The sequence below is a fragment of the Artemia sp. Qi Xiang Cuo genome, chromosome 6 (genome assembly GCF_049724085.1).
Source record: "Artemia sp. Qi Xiang Cuo chromosome 6, ASM4972408v1, whole genome shotgun sequence".
NCBI lineage: Eukaryota > Metazoa > Arthropoda > Branchiopoda > Anostraca > Artemiidae > Artemia > Artemia sp. Qi Xiang Cuo.
The window spans coordinates 69,895,210-69,905,053 of NC_142799.1; positions in this window are offsets into that span (position 1 = coordinate 69,895,210).

The following is a 9,844-nucleotide window of genomic DNA, read 5'->3' on the forward strand; positions in this document are numbered from 1 at the left end:
AGTGATTGGAGGGCAACTAACCCCCCCACGCCCGACATTCCCCCAAACATATCCAATCAAAATTTTAAGATAGCCATTTTGTTCAGCGTAGTTGATTTCCAGATTAAAAATAAATTTTTGAGGAGGACAATCCCCCACAATCCTCAGGGCCAGGGTTTTAAGATATTCCATGAGAGCATATCTGGTTTTTATGGGTGGTGTTGTCGTAGCAAGTTCAAAAAAGGCTGATTCGATTGGAAATTAAAAAGGTTAGTATTATTTTCAATTGTCAACGGTAATTAGAAGGCAGCTAGCCCCCCCCCCCCACGCCCATCATTTTCCCAAACACATCCAATCAAAATTTTTAGATAGCCATTTTGTTCAGCGTAGTTGATTTCCAGATTGAAAATATGTTCTTGAGGAGGACTATCCCCCACAACCCTTAGGGCGAGGGTTTTAAGCTATACCCTGGGGGCATTTAAGGTTTTTAGAGAATGAGTTGTCGTAGAAAATTCTAAAACGGCTCATTCGATTGGAAAGTCAAAGGGCGAGTGCCATTTTTAAGAGACGAAAGTGATTAAAGGGCAACTAGCCCCCCCCCCCGCCCATCATTCCCCCAAACACATTCAATCAAAAGTTTTAGATAGCCATTTTGTTCAGCGTAGTTGATTTCCAAATAGAAAATATGTTGTTGAGGAGGACACTCCCCCACAGCCCTCAGGGCACGGGTTTTAAGTTATGCCCTGGGGGCACATAAGGTTTTTAAAGAAGGCGTTGTCGTAGAACCTTCGAAAAAAGCTCATTGGATTGGAAATTCAAAGGGCTAGTGCCCATTTTAATAGTCGAAAGTGATTGGGGGGCAACTAGCCCCCCCGCCCCCCCGCCAATGATTCCCCCCAACACATCCAATAAAAACTTTGAGATAGCCATTTTGTTCAGCGTAGTTGATTTCCAGATATGAAAAAGGGCTCATTCGATTTGAAATTCAAACAGCTAGCACCCTTTTTAATAGTCGAAAGTGATTTGAGGGAAACTAACCCCCCTCTCACGCCCCCCTCTTCCCCAAACACATCCAATCAAAATTTTTAGATAGCCATTTTATTCAACGTAGTTGAAAGTTTTGGAAATTAGGTCTTTAAGGATGACAACCCCTCCCCCCACAGCCCACAGGGCAAGGGTTGTAAGTTATGCCCTGGGGGCATATAAAGTATTTATTGAAAGCGTTGTCGTAAAAACTTCAAAAGGGCTCATTCAATTGGAAATTGGAAGGGCTAGTGCCTCTTTTAATAGTTGAAAATGATGGAAAAGCGACTCATACCCACTATTTTTCCAAACGTAACCAATCAAAATTTCTATATGTCCAGTTTGCTCAACGTAGTTGAAGTTTATGGAACTTAGGTCTTTTACGATGATAACCCCCTCAGAGCCCTCAGTGCAAGGGTTGTAAGTTATGCCCTGGGGGCATATAAGGTTTTTATAGAAAATTGTTGTATAAATCATAGGCAGCGCAATCGCGCTGCCTAAGTAAAGAACAGGGACAATCGAGAACGATACAAGAAAAGGAGACAAAGTAAAGAGGAGGAAGGGTTTTAAGTTATACCCTGGGGGCATATAAGAACGATGTTGGCACAATGTATTATTTATCAATTTTAATCTTTAAAACAGGGCACTTCGTATCGAAGAAGTTGTCGTAGAAAATCCGAATAGGGCTCATTCAATTTGAAATTGGAATGGCTTGTCCCCTTTTTAATAGTCGAAAGCGATTGGAAGGCGACTAACACCCCTTCCACGCCCACCATTTCCCGAAAACCTCCAATCAAAATTTTGAAATAGCCATTTTATTCAGCGTAGTTGATATTCAGATAGACATTATGTTTTTGAGGACAGTCCCCCACAGCCCTTAGGGCAAGGGTTGTAAGTTATGCCATGGGGGCATATACGGTTTTTTATAGAAGGTGTTGTCGTAGAAACTTAAAAAAAAGCTCATTCGATTGGAAATTCAAAGGGCTAGTGCCATTTTTAATAGTCAAAAGTGATTAGAGGGCAGCTAACCCACCTTTCACGCCCACCTTTTCCCCAAACACATCTAATCAAAAGTTTGAGATAGCCATTTTAGTCAACGTAGTTTTAAGTTCTGAAAATTAGGTCTTTGAGGATGGCAACCCCCCCCACATCCATTGGAGCCCGGGGTGCATCTTATGGTCAGAGGGCATGGAAAGGTTTGATTCAGAGCGTTATCGACAGAAAAACCAAAAGGGCTCATTCGATTGGAAATTGAAATGGCTAGTGCCCTTTTTAATAGTCGAAAGTGATTGGAAAGCAACTAACAACTCTTCCACGACCACCATTTCCCGAAACACATCCAACAGGTTTGAGATAGCCATTTTGTTCCACGCAGTTCAAAGTTCAGGAAATTATACCTTTGAGCAAGACACTCCCCCTACAGTTTTCAAGGCAAGAGTTATAAGTTATGCCCTGGGGGCATATAAGGTTTGAAATCTTTGTCATAGAAAATTGAAAAAGGGCCCATTCGATTGAAAATTCAAAGGGCTAGTGCCCTTTTTAATAGTCAGAAGTGATTTGAGGGCAACTAACCCCCCATTCACGCCCATCTTTTCTCCAAATACATCCAATCAATATTTTAGATAGCCAATTTATTCAACGTAGTTGAAAGTTTTGGAAATTAGGTCTTTAAGGATGACAACCCCTCCCCCCCACAGCCCTCAGGGCCGAGGTTGTAAATTATGCCCTGGGGGCGGACAAAGTTTTTACTCAATGCGTAGATACTTTAAAAAGGCTCATTCAATTGCAAATTGAAATGGCTGGTCCGGGTATTACTAGTTGAAAGTGATTGGAGAGCAACTAACGCTGCTATCACGCTCACAATTTTCCTAAACACATCCAATCAAAATTTTGAGATATCCATTTTGTTCAACGTAGTTGAAAGTTCTTGAACTTAGGTCTGTTAGGATGATAAGCCCCTCAGAGCCCTTAGTGCAAGGGTTGTATGTTATGCCCTGGGGGCATATAAAGTTTATATAGAAAGTTATTGTGGAAATTTCAAAAAGGGCTCATTTGACTGGAAATTGAAATTGCCCTTTTAAATAGTCAAAGTGAGTGAAGAGTAATTAACCCTCTCTTACGCCCCCCATCTCCCCAAAAACCTTCAATCAAAGTTTAAAGATAACCATTTTGGTTAACACAGCTGAAAATTCTGAATATTATGTATTTAAGGATGACAAACCCCCCAAGGCCTCCAGGGATAAGACTGTAAGATCAGCTCTGGGGGCTTTTGAGGCGCTTATAGATAGAGTTATAGTAAAACTTCAAAGTGGGCTCATTCAATTTGACTCTGAAAATCCAGCTCCTTTTTGTAATAGTCGAAAGGGATTGGAGCTCAACTAAACCTCCTTTTATCCCCAACTTTCCTCCAGATACATCCTATCGAAATTTTCTGATGGTCATTTTTACAACGTAATAGAAAGTTCTGGAAATTAGATCTTTGAGAACGACCCCCCCCCCCCAGCACTCAGGGCAAGGGTAGTAAGTTATGCCCTGGGGGCATATAAGATTTTTACTGAAAGTTTTGTCGTAGAAACTTCATAAGGGCTCATTTGATTGGACATTGAAAGGACCAAGGCTATTTTTGACAGTTAAAAATAATTGAAGACTAACTACCGCCCATCCCATGCCCACTAACTCCCGAAACACATCCAATCAAAATTTTAAGATAGCCATTTTGTTTAAAGTTGTTGAAAGTTCTGGAAATTCAATCATACTGGATCACAACCCCCCAAAAAGATGTTAGGGTAAGGGCTGTAATTTATGCCCTGGGGCCTATAAGGTCTTTATACAAAGCGTTGTCGTTTCCAAAAGGGCTCATTCGATTGGAAATCGAAAGGCCTAGTGCCCTTTTCAATAGTCAAAAGTGATTGGAAGGCTTGACATTTTTATAGTAAAGATCGATGTGGGTATAATATATAATTTTTTAATGTTGTCGTTGTTTAGACCAGGGCACTTCGTATCGAAGGAGTTGTCGTGGGAATTTCGAAAAGGGCTTATTCAATTAAAAATATAAAGGGCTGATGCCCTTTTTAATAGTCGAAAGTGGTGATTGGAGGCCAACTAATCCCCCTTCCACTCCCACCCTCCCATTTGCCCATTATGTTTAAAACTAAATGTTGCCTTAAGATCAAATCAAAATGCACTGTGATAATTCTTATTCCCAATAAGGCAGCCCAGCAGTATCCCAAGAACAACTGACGGTATTATGTTCAAAATTTCGGGGCTACTTCTACTCTTAAAATTTAACCAAATCAAAATCGCGTAAGTGTATCCAAGGTATCAAAGAAAGTAAACAGATTTTTTTGCGAACGGTATCAAGTTTTCCATTTCTGGTCAACTAGAGGAGGTATGAAACTAAATTAAACAGTACTATTTGTGTCCAGATTTTTAAAAGGGTGTATGTTGTTAAAAATGGCCGAAAATTTTTATACAGCTTACAAATAGCAGGCCAAACTATAAAGTCTTAAAAAACGAAAGATTTAAAGTATTATTTTCTTTTTCGCTGAAAAGACTATGTCAATATAAAACGAACAGAAATTAATTAAAAAAAACTTTTTCTAAAAAAACTCCATTAAACAGAAAACGAGCAAAAATAAAATCAAATAATCTACCAAGCGTGAAACTACCATAAATCAGCATCGATAAATAAATGAAACAGAAAAAACGAACAGAAATTACAATATATAACCGAGTCAAACTCAAAACGAGCTGAAATTAACATAAGTTGGGGTCAAATCCTCTATTCCTTCCCAAGGCTAAAACATAATTTTCACTTTACTGAAAAAAATATAAATGTTTTTACTTTTATAAATTAAAAAAATCAAATAATATTAACATTTTGATTACTAAATATCGGTATATGTACATTAAACTGAAATGCACATTCATTTGTATTTTTTTTTCAGTAAAGGGAAAATTATGTTCTGGCCTTGGGAAGGCATAGGACTTTTGAGCCCAACTTATGTTAATTTCAGCTCGTTTTGAGTTTGAGTCGGTTATTTATTGTAATTTTTGTTCGTTTTGGGTTTCATTTATTTATCGATGCTGATTTGTGGTAGTTTCACGCTTGGTAGATGATTTGATTTTATTTTTGCTCATTTTTTGTTTAATGGTGTTCTTCTTTTCTTTGAAAAACTTATTTTGTGGGAAGTTTTTTAATTAATTTCTGTTCGTTTTATATTGACAAAGTCTTTTCAAGGAAAAAGAAAATAATACTTTAAATCTTTTCGTTTTATTAGGGATTTACAGTTTGACCTGCTATTTGTATGCTGGCGAAATTTTTTTAGCAATTTTTAACAACAAACACCCTTTTAAAAATCTGGACACAAATAGTAGTGTTTAATTTAGTTTCATACCTCCTCTAGTTGACCTGAAATGGAAAACTCGATACCGTTCGCAAAAAAATCTTTTTACTTTCTTTGATATATTGGATACACTTACGCTATTTTGATTTGGTTAAATTTTAAGAGCAGAAGTAGCCCCGAAAGTTTGACCATAATACCCTCAGTCGTTCTTGGGATACTGCTGAGATGCCTTATTATAGGGAATTAGCATTAACACAGTGCATTTTGATTAAATCTTATGGCAACCTTTAGTTTTTAAACATAAAGGCAAATGGGAGGGTGGGCGTGAGAGGGGGATTAGTTTCCCTCCAATCACTTTCGACTGTTAAAAAGGGCATCAGCCCTTTCTATTTTCAATCCAATGAGCCCTTTTCGAAGTTCTTACTACAACTCCTTCGATACAAAGTGCCGTGGTCTAAACAACAACAACAACAACAACAAAAATAATATATTATACCCACATCGATCTTTACTATAAAAATGTGAAGCCTTCTAATGACTTTTGGCTATTAAAAAGGGCACCAGGTCTTTCGGTTTCTAATCGAATGAATCTTTTTTGAGTTTCTGCGACAAAGCTTTCTATAAACACCTTATATATCCCTAGGGCATAAATTACAACCCTTGCCCTAAAGGTTGCGAGGGTGGTTGTCATCCTCTAAGACCTAATTTCCAGAACTTCCAACTACGTTAATCAAAATGGCTATCTAAAAATATTGATTGGATGTGTCTGGGAAAATGGTGGGTATGAAAGGGGCGTCACTCGCTCTTCCATCTCTTTCAACTATTAAAAAAGGCACTAGCCCTTTCAATTTCCAATCAAATGAGCCCTTTCAATTTCCAATCAAATGAGCCCTTTCAATTTCCAATCAAATGAGCCCTTTCAATTTCCAATCAAATGAGCCCTTTTGAAGTTTCTACGACAACGCTTTCAATAAAAACCTTATATGCCCCCACGGCATAATTTCAAACCCATGTCCTGAGGGCTGGAGGGGGGGAGGGAGGGATGTCATCCTAAAAGACCTAATTTCCAGAACTTTCTGCTACGTTGAATACAATGGCTATCTGAAAGTTTTGATTGGATGTGTTTGGGAGAATGGTGGGCGTGAGAGGGGGTTTAGTTACCCTCCAATCACTTTCAACTATTAAAAAGGACACTAACCCCTCACTTTCCCATTGACTGAGCCCCTTTTGAAGTTTTTACGACAACTCTATCTATAAGAACCTTATATTCCCCCAGGGCATAACTTACAACCTTTGCCCTGGGGGCTCAGGGGGGTTTGACATCCTTAAATACATAATTTCTAGAACTTTCAACTCCGTTGAAGAAAATGGCTATCTCTAAACTTTGATTGAATGTGTTTGGGAAAATGGTGGGCGTGAGAGGGGAATTAATTACTCTCCACTCAGTTTCGACTATTAAAAAGGACGATTTCAATTTCCAATCAAATGAGCCCCTTTTGAAATTTCTACAACTTTCTATATGAACATTATATGCCCCCAGGGCATAACTTACAACCCTTGCACTAAGGGCTCTGATAGAGTTATCATCCTAAAAGACCTAATTTCCAGAACTTTCGACTACGTTGAACAAAATGGACATCTCAAAATTTTGATTGGATGTGTTTGGAAACATGGTTGGCGTGAGAGGGGGGTTAGTTGCCCTTCAATCACTTTCGACTATTAAAAGGACACTAGCCCTTTCAATTTCCAATCGAATGAGTTTGAAGTTTCTACAACATCGCTTTCTATAAAAACCTTATATGCCCCCAGGGCACAACTTATGACTCCTGCCCTGGGGGCTATGGGGGTGGAGGGGTTCTCATCCTTAAAAACCTAATCTCCAAAACTTTCAACTACGTTGAATAAAATGGCTATCTAAAAATTTTGATTGGATGTGTTTGGGAAAAAGGTGGGCGTGTGAGGGGGGTTAGCTGCCCTCAAATTACTTTCAAGACTATTAAAAAGGGCACTAGCCCTTTGAATTTCCAATCGAATGAGCCCCTTTTCAAGTTTCTACGACAAAGATTTTAATAAAAACGATTATTCCTCCGGGGAATAGTTGATAATCGTTGCCCTGAAGACTGTGGGGGGAGTGTTCTAATCAAAGGTGAAATTTCCTGAACTTTAAACTGCGCGGAACAAAAAGTCTATCTCAAAATTTTTATTCGATGAGTTTGTAGAAATGGTGGGCGTGAGAGGAGGGTTAGTTGCCCTCCAATCACTTTCGACTATTAAAAAGGGCACTAGCCATTCAATTTCAAATCGTATGAACCATTTTTGAAGTTTCTACGACAACGCGTTCTATAAAAACCTTACATGCCCCCAGGGCATACCTTACAACCCTTGCCCTGAGGGCTGTGGGGTGGTTGTTATCCTCAAAGACCTAATTTCCAGAAGTTTCAACTACGTTGAACAAAATGGCTATCTTAAACTTTTGATTGGATGTGTTTGAGGAAAAGGTAGGCGTGAGAGGGGGGTTAGTTGCCCTCGTATCACTTTCGACTTAAACAGGGCACTAGCCCTATGAATTTCCAATCGAATGAGCCTTTTTTGAAGTTTCTAGGACAACAATTTCTATAAAAACATTATATGCCCCCAGGGCATAACTTACAACCCTTGCCCTGAGGGCTGTGGGGGGAGGGCGGGGTTTGTCATCCTCAAATACCTAATTTCCAGAACTTTCAACTACGTTGAACAAAATGGCTATCTTAAAATTTTGTTTGGATATGTTTGGGGAAAAGGTGGGCGTGAGAGAGGGGTTAGTTGCCCTCCAATCACTTTCGACTTAAAAAGGGCACTAGCCATTTGAATTTCAAATCCAATGAGCCTTTTTTGAAGTTATTACGACAACACTTTCATTAAAAACCTTATATGCCCCCAGGGCATAACTTACAACGCTTGCCCTGAGGGCTGTGGGGGAGTGTCTTCCTCAAAAATATAATTTCTATAAGGAAATCAACTACGCTGAACAAAATGGCTATTTCAAAATTTGATTGGATGTGTTTCGGGGAATGGTGGGCGTGGAAGGGGTGCTAGTTGCCTTCCATTCACTTTCGACTATTAAAAAGGGCACAGGCCACTTGGATTTCCAATTGAATGAGCCCTTTTCCAGGTTTCTACGACAACCTCTTCGATACGGAGTGCCCTGGTTCTAGTCCAAAGTTCTAGCTCACTTTTTAAGAGCCAAAAGCGATCCGAGGGCAACTAGCCCCCCCTCCTTCAAGCCCTTTTCCCCAAATGCATTAGATAAAAATTTAGAGATGGTCATTTTTTTAAAATAGTTCAAAGGTCGGATAACAGGAACTCATGTGTCAACACAACCCCTCTGGACCCGGGGGCAGGCGTTGTAAGTTATGTCATTGGGGCAAATATGGTTCTTATAGAAGGGATGCTCATATAAACTTCAGAGAGGGCTCACTTGAATAGAAATTAATAGTTCCAGTTCACTTCTTCAGAGTCAAAAGAGATTAGAGGGCAACTAGCCCCCACCAGGCCCTTTTTCCTCAAATGAGTCAGATAAAAATTTTGAGATAGCCATTCTGCTGAAAATAGTTCAAAGGTCAGATAACTTCTCTGGCGTCAACACAACCCCCAGAGCCAGGGGGTGGGCGTTGTAAGTTATGCCCTGGGAGCGTATAAGGTTCTTATGGAAGGGATACTGGTATAAACTTCAGAGAGAGCTCATTTGATTGGAAATTGATAGTTCTAGTTCACTTTTAAAGAGTCAAAAGTGATTGAAGGGCAACTAGCCCCCCCCCCCCCTACGCCTTTCCTCCCAAATTCATCAGATAAAAATTTTAAGATGGCCATTTTACTAAAAATAGTTAAAATGTTCAGTAACAAAAACTATGATGTCAACACAACCCCCCCCCCCAGGGCCCAGGGGCAGGCATTGTCAGTTATATCATGGGGGTATGTATGGTTCTTAGGAATGTCTGTATAAACTTCAGAGAGGGCTCATTTGATTGAAAATTGGTTTTAAGTAAAGCGCCAATGACGAGGTAGGTTTTAGACTTTTACAGTGAGAGAAGGAGGCGATACCCAAACTCTTGTTTGTAGTGATTAATTTAAAAAACTTTTTCCACAAAATAAGTTTTTCAAAGAAAAGAAAAGAACTCCATTAAACAAAAAAAAAAGCAAAAATAAAATAAAATAATCTTAAATAAAATCTTAAATCTTAAATAAATAAAATAAAATAAATAAAATAAAATAAATAAATGAAACTTAAGACGAACAGAAATTACAATAAATAACCGAGTCAAACTCAAAACGAGCAGAAATTAACATAAGTTGAGTGCAAAACCCCTATGCCTTCCCAAGGCCCAGAACGAAATTTGCACTTTACAGAAAAAATACAAATGAATGTGCATTGTCAGTTTAATATACATATACTGATGTTTAGTAATCAAAATGTTAAAATTGTCTGATTTACTAAGGTTATAAAAGTAAAAACATTT